Here is a 20,333-nt window from a genome sequence, read left to right on the forward strand (position 1 = left end):
CTCTCCCTACTTCTTAGAGTGTAAACGTTTAGTCAAACGTTCCATTTTTCATTACTGCTGATGCGCTTGCGTCTGCAAAGGTTCTATTTCATGGCTCTTATCGTCTGTACATGGACGAGTCTGCACCGCACAGTGCCTTGTCTTTGCGTTGTCCCGATCCCATTCCCGCATGCCGGCACGTAAGAGCACTGGCGCCACGGTGGTCCCACGCAAGCCTCAGCGCCGGCTTGTCTGACCCGTCCGCGTGCTGAAAATGCGCACTGAAAATGGGTATATCTGCCAGCTCAGCCCCACTCGACCCAGCTTTGTTGTGTTCATGTAAACACTCTGGCAGTCGGACTGGTTCAGCCAGACTCGACGTTTGCTCAACCCGACCCGGTGGTGTTCACACACATTCGACAGGTCGATTCCAGCCTGAGAATCCGACTCGACTCATTTTTGTCGGGTTCATGTAAACGCCCTGATCGACTACAATTCCCCTGTTTCTATCGAAAGGAGATTGCTCGCGAGCGTTTGTGGATGTTTACTCCAACCGATACCATACGAAACAGTGAAACGCTCACTGTACATAACATTGCGACATTTGTCGCGCCACTGCTTCACATTAAGGGCGAAGCTGGAAATTTTTTTTTTCAAATAGTTTGAGCGTATCGGCGTAATCAAATACGAGAATGCAGAAAGAAAAACAAAACAACGAGAGAGAGAGGGAGAGAGGACAGGCAGGGAGGTAAACCAGAGGTGAGTTTCCGGTGTGCTATCCTGCAAAGGGATGGGGGATATAGGGTTGTAATGATGACAAAGAGTGAGAGGAGAAAAAAAGAAACAAGAAAAAGAAACTACTACCTAATTGCCCCTGCTCGTCCTTAATTCTCTAATTCTGTTTTATGTAACCCCGCTACAAGAATACTGGCTGCTATAGTTATGGTATTCCTTAATAGCAATATTTTGGAACCCCGTTGAAAATTTGTTAGGTCTCAGAAGGGTTCGCCTTCTGAGACCTAAGTTAAGCTTATTCTTTAAAATTATCTAGAAGATTCTGCACTTTTAATAATATATAGGGTTTCGCATGCCAAAACCACTTTCTGATTATGAGGCACGAACGAGTGCGGGACACCGGAAATTTAGACCACCTGGGGTTCTTTAACGTGCGCCTAAATCTAAGTACACGGGTGTTTTCGCCCCCGTCGAGATGCGGCCGCCGTGGCAGGGATTCGATCCCACGACCTCGTGCTTAGCAGCCCAACACCATAGCCACTAAGCAACCATGGCGGCTATTTTGCACTTACTGTTGCTCTGTTGCAACTGGAATTTCACAGCAAGATCGGATTTTATTAAACCGCGTGCCTCTGTCACTTCCCAGGCTGACCCAAAAAATTATGTGAATTTGCCTGTGCCTGCGCCTCTTTAGTATCTGCATCCTCACCCCCTTTCCCGGCAATTAATGGAAATTAATCTCGAAGGTCGTGATTTGCCGTACTAGCAGACACCAGTTATAAGGTAACGTCATAACCGCCGTGGTTGCTCAGTGGCTATGGTGTTGGGCTGCTGAGCACGAGGTCGCGGGATCGAATCCCGGCCACGGCGGCCGCATTTCGTTGGGGGCGAAATGCGAAAACACCCGTGTGCTTAGATTTAGGTGCACGTTAAAGGACCCCAGGTGGTCGAAATTTCCGGAGTCCTCCACTACGGCGTGCCTCATAATCAGAAAGTGGTTTTGGCACGTAAAACCCCATAACTTAAGGTAACGTCATAACCGCCACGTTTTGCACATCACTCACTGCATGGTAGATGCGCCGACGAAGGAAAATTCGCATCTTTTTCTTGACAAGCCATGGTAGTAGCAGAGCCAAGTGTTACACGGAACGATTTGTACCTTGATACGCGATCTCGCTGCAATGTTTTGAGCGAAAACGGAACAGCGGTAAGCGCCAAACTAAAAAAAAAAAGAATTATTGTAAAGTAAAAACGCAGGTCCCGGTATGAACTTTCAAGGACGATATCAAACTTGTCCAATGTACTATAAGGATGAAAACCAAACGCGAACAAGTTGAGAACGACTAACATACGTTATTGCATGTTAGTTTCGCACGAATTTCTAACAGTGGCCTAATCCTGGCTTCAAAACATGCCCTCAGGGCTGCGGAATCGTTAGAAATCGGCAATGGAGCGATTTCGCATTCAACTGCTCTGTGTAGTCACGGGTATAGTTCAAGTTTCGGTATGCATACTATGCTTTTTTTTTTAATATGTGGTGTACGGGACGTACGCACGCGAACTGTGGCTTTGCGGTTACTGCAAGATTAAATCTCTGACTACCATCGATTTTTTTTTTGAAAGAAAAGAAAGTCGCATGCGTTTCGGACGTGTCGAACGGGTATGTCATTGCTCTGACGAGTTCTTTTTTTTTTTTCTAGCGCCAAACACGCTGTATCACGTGGTACGGGAATGCGACGGAAGCACCAACACCCCCCCCCCCCCCCCGCTCTACACCGGAGCACTGGCAGACCGAGCTCTCCAGCCTCAAATCTGATGACGTGCGTCAGCTGGTGTGTACAGGGCAAGGCAGGTGGCCAGGTCACGTGCCTTCCCGGACTGAGGAGGCCACCCGCAAGGAAGGCGACCAAAGAACTGCATTTGCTCTCAGTAAGGTTCAATCATCATCATCATCATCATTAACTGGCAGGTTATAAATTCGCATTGCAGATGAAGCCTACTTGGTCAAGTGTTCTTGTCAGTAAGTTACATGTAAGCGTGCCCTTATTCGAAAATTATTCGGAAGGACATACGAAATTTCCAACAGCAGCTTTTCTGCATACATACAACCGTGGAACAGAATAGCGGGAAGATCGATTCGCTATTGAAATTTTTTCCTGTATTTGCGCATGACTACGAGTTGCTTTTAATGCTCAGAGATGACAGCGTTTTCACGTTTCGCTGCCTGGTGACGGCTTCGAACCCTGCTTACTTCGTTAATCGGGCCTCCTAAATGCAGCAATCAAGAGTAAGGTGGACATTTATGAAGATAAATCTAAGCTGAATTAGTAAATTACAGGTCTGAAATATTTTAACCTTCAGTCTTGGTGTGAGCGGACGCAAAAACGGGAGACGTGTGGCGACGCCACCGTAAGGTTTTTGCACTAGCGTACCGTGACGTCACAGCTTTTAACTACGTTTCCTGGGGACTAAAGAAGGATTACGCAGCATTCTGGGGGAACAGAAGATTCGAATCGACCGAGTCAGGTTCCCATCTGCGATGAGAAACGGTCCTGTGTTGTCAACACAACAACACATCTGTGTTGTCACACCGACGTATCAGCAATGCTGTTTACCCGCCAAGTTCAACAGGACTGTCATTAGCTTCGCCAGTAATCAATTTTTCGCCAAGACGTTTACCGAAGGAGACTTCATCCACTCTGAATTACAACAAAACTGGTATATTTTTTTTCAATTTACACGTAAGCTTAGATTTCTCTGTTCGTTTCTTATTTCTGTTGTTTTAGGCCTGCTCCATTTATCGTGCTTTACTTTCTTCCTTTATTTTTCTTTTGTTTTAAATCGTGTTGTGCAGTTTCATGGGCAGGTTGCTTTGGTTTAGGTTAGCTTCAAGTTCGATGTGTTCGTGGGAAAATGTATTTCCTTGGTTCTGCCGCAGTTTTGTTATAAGGCGCATTATCTGCTTCAATGCATGTTGTTATTAGCCTCGATGAAGCGACAGTCCCATACGGAATGTCAGCATGGCATTCAAACGCTTTTTTTTTTCTTTACGTCGAGTCTTTACAACAAATACTTTACCAAGCTAAACTACCATAACGTTATTTAACGTGTATTTTGGTGAGTGCGAACAGGGCGGGAAAGTTTCCGAAAATATTCCGCTATCTCGGAGAGATATTTCTGCCCAGTCTCTCTATATAAAGCTCACCATGCCACGCCACACGCCGAGATAACGAGTTGCTCTTGAACGCTGATAGCGACAGTGGCGAGACATCGTCGAGACAGTTTCCTTTGTGTTTCACTTTCGTGCGGCATCGTATGCCATTTTTTTTTCTTTTTTTTTTTTTTTACTGTCAGCGGTCGTCACTGGCTCGCGCCCGCACTACGCCATTGTTATCGATAGAATTGTCTAGTCGGTGCATTGAACCAAAAGATAAATAAATGAAAAAAAAAACGACCCTGCAACAGTGTAACGATAACTGCATACGCGCCTTCGCACTTGTGCACGACGGATGGTGTAAGGAGCACGGCAGGGGTCGATCGCGCGAGCTTTGGTACATCGGCCGCTATTTGTTTCGCAGATTTGTTAACCTGCTCGCCATGTCGCACTACAGTTTCGTCTGTGAATTAACACGGCAAGCTGGGCGAGTTGGCGATTGAACATGTTCCTATGGGTGGGCAGCGCAGCCCGGACGAAAGACGAGAGGGAGTACACAATACGAGCGCAGACTAACTGGTTTATTTTCTTTTTTTTTCAAACAAGGGAATAAAATATACGGAAAATGTAAACACATGTGAAGTGACGCTTACAAGGGTGAAAGGGTGTTAGCCTATCTTGCCGCTCAAAAACTCAGTGTCCTTATCCTGCAGAGTGATAGAAGCCGGCGCCACAATAAGGGGTCGCCTGTTTGCATGTCGCAAATTGGGGGGGGGCGCTTAAGCCCCAATACTTGATTTTTTTGTGTGTGTGAGAGCGTACGCGACGAATTACAAGTACGAGCATATCATAAGTGCTGAAGAACGAGCAACAGCAACAACGTATTATAATCAATCAATCAATTATTAGTTTACCGTGTCTAACGTGTTCAAGAACAACACTGAGGTTTGGCGCGGGCGCACAGAAAAAAAAAAAAACGGTAAGTCCTCAAAAAAAGAAAGCTACACCAAAAGTTACGCTATAAAAGATAGAAGCCTATAATATTAATATTAATAATAATAATAATAATAATAATAATAATAATAATAATGAGCCATTCCATTTTGTGAAGGTAGATGACAAGCGAAGCTATTTAGCACGCGACACAGAATTCCGAACAAAGGTGCGAACTCATTTACTGCGATTTTTATATACACACGCGTGGACGACAGGACCGCCGCCCCGAGGAGCCAAGGGAAACTAGACACACGTGACGTTTCGACGGGAGCGCCACCACGGCAGAGCGGAAGGAAAGGAAAGTTGATATACGCTGGTGCTTGACACACTGACAAAAAGAGAGCGGTGCGAACGTAGACATGGCCGACGCGGGTCAAAGTGTAGTATCTATGCTTATCAGCTTAATATCTGTTACGGGTTGGCGCAGGCGGCTGCACGAGGTTTGACTGACCGTGCGCCGGGTAAGGCGTCCTCTCCTGGGCGACCCGAGCCTATCTGCTCGTACAACGATATCGGCAAACATAATTACCCATCAAGAAGACTCCTGCCTTTGCCGCACTCCTCGCTGTGCAGGGGCATGGCAGTCACTCTCGGACTTCTGCAAACGAGCACTTACCCGAGCCCCGCGGCGCTGCACACAATGTACCCCGAACGGTTCCCAAGCCCGGACTGCCCCCTGTGTGGTGGTCATGCGGACTTCGAGCATGTCCTGTGGGGCTGCGCCTCTGCCGGTCCCCCTTTCGCCCAAGAGGAAACGGTGACGCTCATTAGGGCCCAGGACCAGACCTCTCAAATCCTGGCAATCCAGAGGGCTCGCGAGAGGGCCGTCAGGTTTCACCTGGTTGTCCCCGAGTGGGCCTAGCCAGGTGCCTTCGAGTTCGCTCGCGTCTATTGTGGACCAAATAAAGTTTTCACTCACTCACTCACTCACTCACTCACTCACTCACTCACTCACTCACTCACTCACTCACTCACTCACTCACTCACTCACTCACTCACTCACTCACTCACTGGTTCTATTTGGACGGAAGATATTAAACTTACTTTGACAAGTTGGCGGAGTGCTTGAAGCCTGCTTCATCTCCGCCACGGGTCGACCTAGTATTGCACAATCTTCGGGATCGGCCCGCGGTTTTTGCTCGCGCAGAATAAAAATGCATGGAACTCTAGCCAAAAACAGCTTCGCTGTAATATGGTATGGTATGGTATGGAGAACTTTATTGGGTCCTGAAGGTCAACCATACGTTGACGCGGGCCGCTCCCACGTTGGGACTGTCAGGCCGAGCCCTTCAGCCACATCGCGGGCCTTCTGGACTGCCCGTAATTGGTCAGATAGTGATTCACTATGTAGCATTTGCCGCCACCATTCTTGTTCCTTGTCACGGTCTGTGAAGACCGCGGGGCACTGCCAAAGCATGTGGTCAAGAGTAATGATGCCATTGCACTTATTACAGTTGGTTTGAATTTCCCTCTCCGGATAGATCCTGTTAATAAAATATGGACTTGGGTATGTTCTTGTCTGTAGCAAACGTAATGTGACCGCTTGGGCTCTGCAAAGCTTACCATGTGGCAATGGGTATTCCCTTCTGCTTAAATAATAATGCTTCGTGATTTCGTTATATGTTAATAATCGATCCCTGTGTTCCCCGGGTGAAGTGTAAGTTGCTCGGTCTTGAAGAGCACGGCTAGAAAGTCCTCGTGCTGCTTCATTTGCCACCTCATTGAGGTTTCTCCGAGCTCCGTCCACCCCCCCCAGATGTGCAGGAAACCAGCGGATTTCGATCCTCTCACTCTTGACCTTCTCTAATAATTTTGTTGCTATCCGTGTCACATATCCGTTGGTAAAGTTGCGTATGGCTGTTCTAGAGTCGCTGTAAATATGTGTCCACCGATTAGCCCGGATGGCTAAGGCGATTGCTACTTGTTCTGCTACTGTTGGGTCCTTGGTATAGACGGTGATGGCATCCTGTATGTTACCTTGAGTGTCTACGACAACGGAGGTATACGCATCCTTATTTTTAACCCAGGCAGCGTCAACGAACACCGCCTGCTGCTTATGTTGATCTATGTCTTGAAGGAGTGCCTTCGCCCTTGCCTTCCGTCTCTCGAGGTTATGTGTCGGGTGCATGTTCCTAGGGAACGGGGTCGTCTTTATTGTTTCTCGTAGTCCCGCTTGCAATTGTGTTAATAATTCTCCTTCGTTGGTGTGGTTGTTAATTTCTACGCCAATTTCTTCAAGTAGCGCCCTCCCAGGGCGTGTCCCCATTAGTCTCTCCTGGTGGGCCACCTGTTGAGCCTCAGCTATCTCCTCTAGTGTGTTATGCAGCCCTAGGCGCAATAAGCTATCATTGGCCGTGCTGATGGGAAGTCCTAGTGCAGTCTTTATAAGTCGTCTGATTAAAGCATTTAGCTTGTTCTTATCAGCCTGTGTCCATTGTAGCATGCCAGCCACGTACGAGAAGTGGCAAAAGGCGAATGCATGTACCAGTCTTAGGGCACTGTCTTCTCCTAGCCCCTTATTCTTGTTGGTAACTCTACGCAGAAGCCTAATGACTTCTTCTGACTTGTTAGAGATGTATTCTATCATCCTGCAATTAGATCCGTTCGCTTGCAGGAGAAGTCCTAACACTCTAATAGTCTCCACCTGTCTGATTGGTTCTCCATTCTTGGCGTATATGTCAATGCGGGGTTCTTCCTCTGGGATATATCCGTTCGGCCTGCGCCCACGCTTACTGCTCCGTAATACCAATAGTTCTGATTTTTTAGCAGAGCAGTTTAGTCCCATACCCTCAAGTGTTGTTTCTACCACATAAATGCTTTCCTGTAGTTTGATCTCTGTTTGTCCCATATTACCTTCGGCACTCCAGACTGTTACATCATCTGCATATATAGCAAAGTGGATACCCTCAATCTGCGCGAGACTTCGAGCCACTTTTGACATTGCCAAATTAAATAACATTGGAGATAGGACAGACCCTTGTGGTGTCCCACGATTCCCAAGTTCCAGGGTTGTCGATTGGAGTTCGCCTAACCTGAGACAAGCAGAACGGCCACCGAGAAAGGCTTTGACTATATTGTGCAATCGCTTACCCAATCCCATCTCCGAGAGGATATCCAATATGGCCCTGTGCTTGATGCGATCAAAGGCCTTTTCTACATCTAGGCCTAGAAGAGCTCTCGTATGTAGCGGGCTAGCAAGAATAAGGTGATGCTTGATTAAAAGCATTGCATCTTGAGTCGAAAGTCCAGGACGGAAACCGATCAGGTTATGAGGAAGAACATTTCTGTTTTCTACATACTTAGTCAGTCTATTGAGTATGACATGCTCCATGGTTTTGCCCAGGCATGATGTTAATGATATGGGTCTTAGGTTATCTAGATTGAGTTGCTTGCCTGGTTTGGGAATAAGAATTGTGTTAGCAATTCTCCATTCCTTCGGATAATCACCGTTTTTCCAGAGTTCGTTGAAATACTCTGTTAAATATTTTATGGAATGATCGTCCAAATTTTTCAACAGCCTATTGGAAATGCCATCTGGACCGGCAGCAGATCTACTGTTGAGGTCGTACAGGGCTGCACGAACTTCGCTTTCTGTGAAGTCTTGATCCATAGGCTCACAGTCTTCCCCTGTATATTCAGGCAGGTCTGTACTCTCATCGCTATCCTTAAGTGGTAAATACCTAGCTGCGAGCCGATCCAGAATGGCCTCCTCCGTTGTGTCCTGACTCTCACGATGGACGAGTCGTGCTACTGCTGTTCTCCGATTAGATTTCGTGTCGTTCTCATGAAGCAAATGTCTAAGTAAGTTCCAATTCCCACCACGTCTGATTCGACCATCTATGGAATTACAAAGCTCATCCCATTGTTGTTTCTGTAAATTTCTGGAGTGTTCTTCAATCTCCCTATTCAACAATGCTATGCGCTTCCTGAGTCTCCTGTTCAGCCGTTGCGTTTTCCATCTATTTAACATAGATTGTTTCGCTTCAATCAAGTGCGCCAGCCTACTGTCCATGATTTCGATATCCTCCTCTGTGGTAATATCCGTCGTTGCCGCCTTTACATCTTCCCTGAGCTGAGTGGTCCAAGTTTGGAGTGTTTTCTTTTGTCCTGCCTCTGTCTCAGCTCTGCTTTTCCTTGCTTTCCGAAAAAGATCCCAGTCAATGTAGTTAAAGTGCTTTATCTCATTACTTGGTGTTTCCAATAGTATTTGTAATATGTAATGATCACTACCCAGGTCAATATTGGAGTTATTCCAGCCAGCGTTCGCTAAGTTTGATACAAAAGTAAGGTCTGGGGTGGAGTCCCTGCATGTAGATGTACCACACCTAGTGGGATAAGCTGGGTCTGTGATGAGGGAGAGATTAAGATCTGTAGCTAGGTGCCATAGTCCATCCCCCTTCTTAGTATTCCAGCGATATCCCCAGGTTTGATGTGGGGCGTTGAAATCCCCTGCAATAATGAGTGGAGCGTGCTTAGCAACAGCCATAGTCTTATTAAGAAGTGCCCTGAAACTCTGTTTCATGTCGCTAGGGCTGCTATAAACATTAAGACAAAAGAGGCTTTGCGGTTTGCTTCTATTCCTTTTAAAAATTATTTCCACTAGTAAGTATTCTAATTTGTTTAGTCCAAGGCGCAAATCATGTTCTATGTAAGGTATTTTCTTATCTACGAGCGTGGCTAACCCCCTACCCGGCTCTTTGCCCCTGCATGTCGCTTTGTATCCGGATAGGCTGATCTCATCCGCCAAGGTTTCCTGCAGCATAATTATTTTCGGTTTGTCTGGAGAGGTTTTTATTAACTGCATAAGAGGTGCTTTTTTGTGATAAAATCCTCGGCAATTCCATTGCCACACGGTAAAGCTCCCCCTGCTAGCCATTGCTTATAGAACCCGCCTTACTGCTACCCGCTAGAGTACGCTTCGTAGAACCCCCCGACACGCCAGCGAGCGATCTGACGCTTTCTGCTTCTGAGGGTAGGTATTCGTCTTCATCGCCCTGTGCTTCTACTTTGGTGAGCCTCTTTTCAGCCGTCAGTCTCCATTTCCATAACTTATCAACTTTGAAGGTAGTTTTATCTATGGCATCTCTAAGATGTTTAATCGCCTCCTTGATCTCTTCCAAAGCAGAGCACACTGTGGTTTCTACTGGGCTTATTGCCCGCTTCTTTGGAGCTGGTGTGTTTTCTTCATCCTGGCTGTTGTCATTATTCACCGCTTTGGCTATTGCTACTTTTGTGGAGTTAGTCTGCGAGTTGTTGCGAAGTTCTACAACCTGCTTAGTAAGTTCTTCATTTGCCTTTCTCAGATACGTTACTTCTTTAATTAGCTGTTCTACCCTGGCATCATTATCTCCGACCAGCCGCCCCGCACCGCTCTCCGCAGCCCTCACAGTACCTTTCACTTTGTCGGCCCAGGTTGTTCCAGATGTCGTCTTGTCGCCAGGCGTCTGCCCTCCTCCTTCGAAGCGCACCTGCACTTCACGTGATCTGGAGCGGCTTCTGCCCTTCGACGGCGAGCGGCGTCTTGACCGTGTGGGGCTCCTTGAGCACGTGCGCCCCCTGGTGCCTGTTTGGGCATCCCATTGCAGCTGTGCTGATGTCGCCTCCGATGCAGATCTGTTGCGTTCTCGTCGTCGAACTCGTACCACGTATGGAATTTGGTACCGCTGTCGGCAAGTCTTGTCCCCAGTTGGGTGGTCCCTCCACAGAATTTGCACTTAGGCACACACATGTGATTGTCCTCCGGGTTTTGAGTTCCACATCCTCTGCACTGTACCACGTCCGGTGTTGGACATACATCTGATCGATGTCCAATCTTTCCGCAAGCATAGCAGACATCAAACTGCTTCCTATACAGGTAGCACTTTACGAGGGTCGACCCGTATCTTACATAATTGGGTACCTTGAGCCCATCAAACAGAACAATAACCGAACCCGTGGATTTAATACGTTTGGCTGCCAATGCCAGTGGGTTAAAGTCATGCACAATGTTCTTCGTTATCGTGGCCTGATTGTCTCTGAGGTCAACTCTCCGAATCACTCCTTTACACGTGGTATGCGGAGCTGTCTCGTAGGCGTTCACTTCGTATTCGGTTTCCACTATAATAATTGACCTGATTCGCACATACCTGGCAGCATGGCTGGGATCTGGTGTACTAACCACCACGATGTTTTGCGTGAAGTTCGGGCAAACGACATCCTCTCGGGCTTGTTGCGGAGTCAGGCCCGATGCTTCAATAACCGCCACGCCTATCGCTGTGGTGCTCACTTTGCTCAAGTTGAGACCTCCTTGTGGGCGGATGATGATTTTGCTGTGCTCCTCGGGCAATTGGGGCATCCTTGATGCCTTGACAATCCGGTTTTTGAACATAGTGGTTGTAGGTCCCTTGTTCTTGCTGCTGTTGCCTTGCTCTTGCTGGCTCTGCGGCGATGTTTTCCCATCGCCAGCAATCCTTGTGGTGGAGCGAAATTTTCGGCTTGTCACAATTTGCCAACCTAGATCTTCCTCATTCTCCTCTGATCCGGTAGCGTCTTCATCTTCCATGCGCGTTTCCGCCATCGCGGCACGGCGGGGCTAGTAGGCCTACTTGGGTCTTGCACCAAGAAAGGCCAGTAACAGTCCAAAAATGAAAGTCCCACCTTAAAGAAAGGTGTCCGCAAATTCCCGGTGACTTCACAAATCCAGTGATGTGCTTGAATCCGTGATGGTGGCAAAGAAGGCTGCACAAACATTCAAAAACGACGGAGCCGATGCAGATCTAACGCACGTGTTTGAGTGCGCGTGAAGCGAACCTTTTGCGAAGTGGTGAATAAAATGCCATACAATTACAGGCAATGCATGTGATTGATTTTACTTTCGTCCTGTACAAACGTGTAGCATGGTGCGATGTTTATAGCTTACGCACCACGTCGTTCATAAGTTACGGCCAAATGCAAACACCAAATCGCGCGCGGATGCATAGTTTAAATTATGAGGGCGAAGGCGATGTTCGATGCGTCTTGAGGGAAGAATGGTGATGCCAGGTTGCATGCACAAAGAAGTACACACGTATCGAAACTAAACTTCGAGCTTCAATACCCCTTGTGTCCCACTGTAACGTACCATTCAGGGAAAAGCGGATTTCGACTGCATGTTCAGCGTAGCGGTAGCCAGATCGCCCGCAAAACTGCCCTAAACATCTTTTCGTCTTGGTCAACCACAGCGGTGCCTTTGTTGCGGTTTGCTACATATTGTAAGATGTGGGAGGTCGATAGTAACAGCTGGCATCCAGTTGTAAGATTTGTAGTCGGGCATGAACTATATGGTAGCGGGCCCATGCCGTCGTCCAACTCACTCACGCTTGGGACGTGGTCGTAGGGAGGAACTTGCTCTCATCGAGAACTAGGAGTACAGGATTTATTTACATATTTACATTAAAACAAGAGATACATTCGACAGTCTCGCGTGACTCCCCAATGGAGCACGCAAGACGAAGCATACAGCACACGAGCACAAATCTCCAAGCAGCCTGTACGCACCGATTGTCGAGCGCAAGCACACTCTAGCAGCCGACAAACTGCTGCCTAAAAAGCCTCTGTCCTCCCTAGATCCCTAGGGGAGGGAAAACTGCTGTCCAACCTTAATTACAAAGAAGGCGCCAAATAAAACAACAGACGAAGGAAGGAGACACGAGACAACCACGTATGCGCACTAACAACTGAGTGTTTTATTTCTTGACATAGGAATATATAGCTGCTGTCAAGGATCAAAGCAACAAGAAGAAACAGGGCCATCATCTGCATCGCACAAGGAAGCCACGATACAGAATAACTTCTAAGTGTCGCTCCCAAGATACGCCAGTTCCTTTGTCGAAAGAGAAACTGAGGCTTCACTGATACAAGCATCACCACGCTTCTTGATCTCAAGCGCTTCCAATATCTCCCTTGTCAGTTGATCATCAGCTGTGTTCAAAACACAGGTTCTATCAAAATCCGGAATGCACTTGTGAGCCTTACAATGCGCACTTATATGACCGGAGAGCTGGTTTTCCATCTTATATCGATGCTCATGCAATCTGTCATTCAGACATCTGCCCGTTTGGCCTACATATGATGAACCACACGATAAGGGAACCGAATAAACTACTTTCTTTACACATCCGACATGTTTCTGCCCATGTTTTTTTGCGCACACCTGTTTATTTTCCCGATGTTCTGCGTTCACCTTGGCACACATCAAACCAAGACGTTTCGGAGCGGAAAATAAAACCCGAACACCAGCTCGTTTACCTACTTTTTTCAGATTGTGAGATAGGCCGTGAACATATGGAATGATAGCACACCTGGTTTCAGAAGGGCCTGCTCGACCCTGGTTTACAACGTTAGGTTGCTTGAGCTGTCTGAGCATTTTTTTCTGCAACAGATACGATCACATGGTGAGGATAACTTGGCCCTTTGAGGCGGCTGACCTGACAAGGAAAACTGCTTTGCAGCCGATGCATGCATGACTTGTTCAGTGCGTTGGTTAGACATGATTGGATGATGCCTCTTTTTATTACTTTTAAATGTGCTGAAAGGTAGGAGAGGATGGGTTTGCCTGCCCTTGGCTTGAACTGCCAGCACACAAGACACGATGAGGAAGTGAACTCTGAACCTAAAGCTCTAAATCTTGAAGCAAGCCGCAACAAAAGCACCGTTGTGGTTGACCAAGACGAAAATACGTTTAGGGCAGCTTTGAGGGGGATTTGGCTACCGCTACGCTGAACATGCAGTAGGCAGACGGAGGTTAGGCGAGTGCGACACGACAGTGTAAAATGCCAGTGCAGTAACAACCCTTCACCCAGCAGATTCTAAAAAGTCAATTAAAAGCATGGAGTTTTAGGTGCCAAAACCGCGATCTGATTATGAGGCACGCCCGTAGTGAGTGACCCCAGGTTAATTTTGACCACCTTTGTTTCTTTAATGTGGACCTAAATCTAAGTACATGGGTGTTCTCGCATTCCGCCTCTATTGAAATGCGGCCACCGGGACCGCGATTCGATCCCAGCAGATTCTAGAAATGAATGAACTGCTAAAAAAAAAAAAGAAAAAAGACAGAGAGAGAGCAAGTTCAAATTAGGCATCATATCGTGGAAAGCAACCAATTGTATAATTGTCAACACGCTCTACAACGCCTCCATTCAATGTTTCGTGCTTAAATCAATAATTTAGGGGTTAATTTTTGTTAATGATTTAAGTTCATAGCGCAAAAAAACAAGAGCTCAGTGAACAAAACTGAGTTGGTTAAATTAGAGTGGCGCACACTTGCTTTTTTTTTTTACAGGCTCGGCATAAATTAGCTGGAACATCCTGTATGGAACACTTGTAGCCTCCTTCCTGTGACGTCTATGGAATGTCTACAGAGAGCCTGTAAACTCGCGAATTTACACTTATTCTCAAATACTGTCTATATGCTTTCCGTATACATGGTTAAAAGGTAAACAAAAACCCGGGCACTACGCCAACCAAAGTAAGATTTAAAAGAAAAGAAGACGTCTTCTTTTCTTTTAAATCTTACTTTGGTCGACGTAGTGCCCCGGGTTTTTGTTTACCTTTGTTTCATCCCGACCAGACGGGCTTCCGTCAAACACTGAACTTCATTTTCCGTATACACATATATAAACCGTTCGAAAGTTTATATGGAGCAAAAGTGTACCAATAGAAACAGGAACGTCGGCTACCATTTCTTTATGCCGGTCTGTCGACCCTCTAATAGGTAAAGTCAGAACAACTAAGTGCAGTCGAAGGACGAACCGCTGCATTAGTCCAGAAAAGCTCGAACGATCGACAGTCTCTCTAAATCCGTCCTTGTATAGACCGTATAAGTCTTTGTAATGTTGGGCAATGTGTCCTTCGTCCACTCCTCACGATACAACTACTGTTGATAATAATGGATGCGCCGCTCTTTAATCAAGTCCGAAGCTATACGCCCCTCTATCAGCATTCGACGCGCCGTTACAGACTGCCACGGGTGCTAACTATTGTTAATTTGCTAGCACGATAAAAGGGAACCGAGGGGCTCTATATTTCTTTGTCAGTTACAGTCATATAATGGCAACGGACAACAAAACGAACGAAAGCATAGGAAAAAGTTAATCTTTTATTTCCATTTGACAAGTAGATATAATAAGGAAAAAAAAGAAATTAAAGTCGACAAAAAGACACACTGCCGCAAGTTAACCTACTGTTGAAACCCCTTAACCCATACAGCGGATCAAGTCTTCCCGTCCTCTCTCACGGGTCCTCTGTCGCTCTATAGATGTAGCCCTGAGAGTGTTATGGAGCGCCACTCACGGTCATGGCGGCAGATTTGGGAAGCTCGATCCTTTCAACCGCAGACGTCGCCGTCTACAGTGCGGGGACTCCGTAGGAGCAGGAACACTAGCCAATTTGGGTTATTTAACGCAAGCCGAGCCTTTAGCTCACACAGATGTTTCCTGCACTCGCACAGCACTTTCAATTCCGCTTTCGCCTCGATCTTTACGCGACCCGCGGTAGAGAACCCGCGACCATTTGCTCTGAAGGCAAACATCACGTCCGCCGAGTCAAAACAGCCGTTGCTCTTCGGTTACTATTTGAAGAAGAAGAAGAAAAAGAAAACAGGCGAGGTCATCCAGGCTCGCTGAGAAGAGGCTAAAGCGACATTTAATGAGCACGCCTGTGTGCTTTGAAGAAACGGCTCTATAACGAGGAAATACCGAATTAAGTACCACGGCATGGGCGTGGCTGGTAAAGAGAGAAGGCGGAAATGCTTAAAAACGCCCAGAAGTACAATCATTTTCAAAGTGGACTCGGAACATTTTTTTTTCTCGTCGTTGTTGTTGCCACTTTCTACGGAGGTAATCTGGCATTCACATGCCTGCCCGGGATTTCCTATCCCGTATTCTCTTTCTTTGTTTTTTTTCCCTCACAGATACGAAAATAAGCCTCCAACGCAAAAACAAGGAAGTCAACAGCGGTTTTCACAACGCCCGTGAAGCTTTCGCTTTGAAGCCAATCGATGCAAATGTGTCATCCGACTACACAGCTGGCCTGCGCCACGCAGCAAGGGGGCGACTTATAACCGTGATAAGTGCAAACGAAATGATAACTGCACGATAAGACCGTCTCAACCATTTCGACGAGCGCGGTATTCCGTGACGAACAAGCAGAGACGTGCCCAAGGAAACATCGTTACACGCCCAATTCGATGCTTCTGGTTTTAGGGGGTTTCCCCTCCTCTCGCACCTATAACTGGCTCCACGACGGCGTCATACTCTGTTTACGTTTTTTTTTTTTTCGTTCGGCATTGTTTAAGATTCTCTATCTTGGTTTCCTTGTAAAATAGCCTGTGCCTCTCGCTTAGGAAAATCACTTGCAATCTGTTTGTTTTTTATTTGTTTTTTTCCTCATCTTTCAGGCGTCTATGGTAGCTAACGCGGATTTACGCGATATTTTGCGTGTGACCGCTTCCGTAGTGTCGCCTAGACCCTGCGTTGCGCTTTAATGCGGCTCTGCTTCTGCACGCCCTGCGTAAGTTGTCCACTTGACGATTTACGCGTGGTGTTTATTTTTCAGAAATGGCAGAAACGTACCCTACCGTCCTTTGAATATAATTTATCACGTTATCCCGTAACAGCTGTCGTGTCTAGTAGTAGCGTTTCCTTGCCTTCTCACTCACCTTTTACCTATCCCCCCCACCCCTTGTACTTGTATGGAAACTGCGAGCCAAGGGTGGCAAGGCTGTTATTCACTCGTTTCGTGATTCCGTCGGTTCTACACATTCTCTGCATCCTTTTCCCCTTCATCTTTACCAGTCTATCTAGCTTCACCTCTCGACTTGCTCGGTAGTAGAAAGGTACGCACTACAATTTCTGCAATGCTTTTGCGGGTGGTCGCAGATAGTTACAGCTGTCAAGAGGCTAATGTGGCAATGCCCAGGTAGCTCCAGAGGGCATTGTGCACGTTCAACGCGGTACAAATATCCAAACGAGTTTCTCGCGTTGCGTTTCCTCTCTGCCGCGCTCTTCTAATGTATACACACGCTCCTGCAGCAGCAGCAAGCAGCTACAGCAGCAGCCACTGCAGCAGCATCATCACCACCACCACCGCATCGTGGCGGATGCGTTAAATTTTATATTGCTTTACGGGGGAAAAGAAACCCCACTATCGTATTATGAGACACGCCGTAGTGGGGGACTCCGGATTAGTTTCGGCCACCTAAGATTCTTTAACGCGCACTTAAATCTAAGTACACGAGAGTTTTTGCATTGCCCGATGTCGCACTTTCGTGCTCGAGCAACGACCTTGAAGACGAAACCACGACCTCGAGCAACGCCATAACCACTAGGCAATCGCGGAGGGCATGGAGGTGTCGACGTGCGGGGTGACCGCTTGCGTACTACTACTACTACTACTACTACTACTACTACTAACACTACTACTACTGCTGCTGCTGTTGCTGCTGCTGCTGTTGCTGCTGCTGCTACTACTACTACTGCCACCGCGTTATAACCGCACGACACAAGGATCGAAGCTATGCGTTCTGTGGGGAACAGACGACTCCAGGTGCTTCGGGTGGCTCATGTGGAACCGTGGCTCGAAGCGCTTTAACCTAGAGTGTTGCCTGCGACGTGCCGTCCAATCAGGCGTCGCCGACGTACTGCAAGAAGCCGAGGTTCAAGCGAGAATTGTAACTCTTCGAAGGGCGCCAACACCCTGGCATATCGCAGAGACGGCAGTGTGCTTGACTACATGCTTGATTGTTGATGAACTGTTGATTTAATGTTTGAGGATTGTGCATTTGGTTTTTTTCAATGTTGTTTACACTGTCTGAATTGCCATTGTCAAAGAGAATGTTTTTTTTTACACCCAAACTAGCCCATTGGGCTATAAGTCCCTATGGGGTCTGCTCACTGTGGACAAACTTCATGTTACAAAAGAAATAAAAGTTATTCAATCAATCAACCAGTCTTCCACCGGGCCGAATAAGGAGAAGACGAGTTCGTCTGTAATGAAGCAACCGACGCTACGCGGGCATGTAGAGAGAGAGAGAGAGAATGAAACCTTTATTTGAAGCAGTTACTTGTCAGTCGAGGTGGGAGGGTCCCTTATTCCAGGAACCCTCTGGCTTGGATCGCCCTCCGGGCCCGGGCGACGAGTTCGCGCTGGTCGACCAGGTCAGGTTTGGAGATCGCAGCCTCCCACGTTTCAGCGACGAGGTTTTGGTCTGCGTCTGCTGGGGCTGCTAGTTGTGCCGCTGTGATGGTTTCTCGGGTTTTCTTGCATTGCAGTAGGAGGTGCGCCAGGCTGTCTGGCACGTTGCAGTGTGGACAGGTGTAGCTGTATAGCGTCGGGTGGAAATGATGCAGTAAGCTTCCATGGGTAAAGGTATTGCTCTGGAGTCGCCTGTAGTCAGTGCCTTCGTTTCTCGTTAGTTTTGGATGTGGTGGAGGGTATACCCTGCGTCCAAGGCGATTGTGCTGCAGTAGTGCTTGATACGTTAGCGGTATTGGTTCTGTTTCCTCCGCTGATTTGGGTGGGTGGGACATGCCTAGAATCTCGTGCGGGGAGGCCCGGTTGACGCTTGCGCGGGCCGCGGCGTGTGCCGCTTCATTCCCCTCGAGTCCCTCGTGTCCCGGAACCCACATGATGCAGGTGTAGGGGGGAGGAGTGTCGCCACGTTTCAGTATGTTGATCGCTTTTATAGAGATCCAGCCCTTCATGTAGTTACGTGCTGCTGCTTGAGAGTCGGTGAAGACCACTATGGCATGCTCACTTGTATGGGTGGCGAGTGCTATAGCGGCCTCCTCAGCTGTGTCGGCGCGTTTGGCGAGAATGGTCGCCAACGCCAGTGTCGTACCCTTGTGGTCTGTGACGCTGATGGCGAAGGCATTTCGGCCCGGATACTTGGCTGCGTCCACGTAGCGCGCCTGCGGGTCGTTACGGTGCTTGCGTCTGATGGCGTTTACCCTGGCGAGCCACCTGCCTCGATGGTGTCCTGGATGCATGTTTCGAGGTATCTGAAGAACTTGTAGACATTCTCGGAGCTTCGACGTGATCTTTTCCTTACATTCGTCATCGTGTTCTTGGTTGGTTACGTATCCTGTGCGTCGGAGGACTGCTCGGCCTGTGGTTGTTAGCTTGAGTCTCTCGATCTGGTTGATGAGGTGCGCTTCCGCGAGTTCTTCCCAGGAGTTGTGAACTCCCATGCGAAGCAATCGGTCAGTGGAGGCGGTTGTCGGCAGTTCTAGGGCGAGCTTCGTGGCCTTTCGTATGAGAAGGTTTAGCTTTTGTTTCTCGGCTGTCTTCAGGTTGAGGTAAGGAGTTCCGTATGTAATGCGGCTGTAAGGGAGGGCTTGTACCATTTGCAAGGTGTCGTGCTCTTTTCATTTCATTTCATTTATTTTACCCTCAAGGTACATAGTACATTATAGAGGGGAGGGGCTAAGAAAATACAAAGTAAACATCGGTAAAAGTAACTAAAAAAATAAATAACGGCAGTAACAATTCTAAATTTTGAGTTGACATCCGATGATAATAAACAGAGGTACAAAAGATAAATACAAATGTGATGTACACAATGGTAAAGAGATTAAAAAAAAACATAATATGTACAGTAGATTTACAAAATGCATTGTTAACTTTTTGATCATGATGCTGATGAAAACTGATGAAAACGCTGCAATAAAGAAAGGTACATACACATAGGCAAGACAAATGGTAAGTATATTACAAAAGTTGAAAAAGAGGCCAAATATTATATTACAAAAGAGGCCATTGCGGCGATTGGCCACCCGTCGTATCAGATGAGTAAGCTGTGCCACGGTGTTGTGTAGCCTAGGGAGTGTGGCGGAGCCGGACCCGTCCTTGTCTATATCGACTCCGAGAATTCGAAGTGAGTCGACCTTCGGTATCGGGACTCCCTGAAGGAGGACTTGTGGGTCCGGTGCGTCGTGGCTTGGGGGCCGGCCCCGGGTGCGTGCCCCGAGCACTAACAGCTCGGATTTATCTGGGGCACAGTGGAGGCCGCAGGTGTTGAGGTATCGTTCGATGATGTTGACCGCCTCCTGAAGACGGGTCTCCTGTTCGCCCGTGCTCGTGCCTCTCGTCCACAGTGTGATATCATCTGCATATAGAGCATGGAATATCCCTGGGACGGTGTCTAGGAGGCGGGGAAGTTTGAGGAGGGCCACGTTGAAGAGGAGTGGCGAGACTACCGAACCTTGTGGCGTACCCCTGTTAGGTAGGTGAAATGTCTTGCTCCGGAGGTTGGCAATCCCCACCGTGGCCGTACGGTTGGTGAAGAAAGCGCTCATGTAGGCGTATGTTTTGGCTCCACAGCCGATATCTTCTAGGTTACGGAGAATGGCTTCGTGGCTCACGTTACCAAAGGCGCCCTTTACGTCTAGAGCTAGAATGGAAGACTTGCTGTGTTTGCTCAAATGGTCAAGAATATCTTCCTTTAGCTGGAAGA

General features: G+C 47.6%; 1 long non-coding RNA gene and 1 pseudogene across 1 annotated transcript; both read left to right on the top strand.

Moving 5' to 3' along the window:
- Positions 1-284: 284 nt before the first annotated feature.
- LOC129384344 (uncharacterized) lies at positions 285-6,910 on the top strand. The gene is made up of 2 exons (XR_008612078.2): positions 285-2,643; positions 5,438-6,910. It is a non-coding gene; the product is annotated as an uncharacterized lncRNA (long non-coding RNA).
- Positions 5,871-5,999, top strand: LOC126529503 (U2 spliceosomal RNA; annotated as a pseudogene).
- Positions 6,911-20,333: the final 13,423 nt, after the last annotated feature.

Source organism: Dermacentor andersoni, chromosome 8, assembly GCF_023375885.2.
Source record: "Dermacentor andersoni chromosome 8, qqDerAnde1_hic_scaffold, whole genome shotgun sequence".
In the NCBI taxonomy this organism is placed as follows: domain Eukaryota; kingdom Metazoa; phylum Arthropoda; class Arachnida; order Ixodida; family Ixodidae; genus Dermacentor; species Dermacentor andersoni.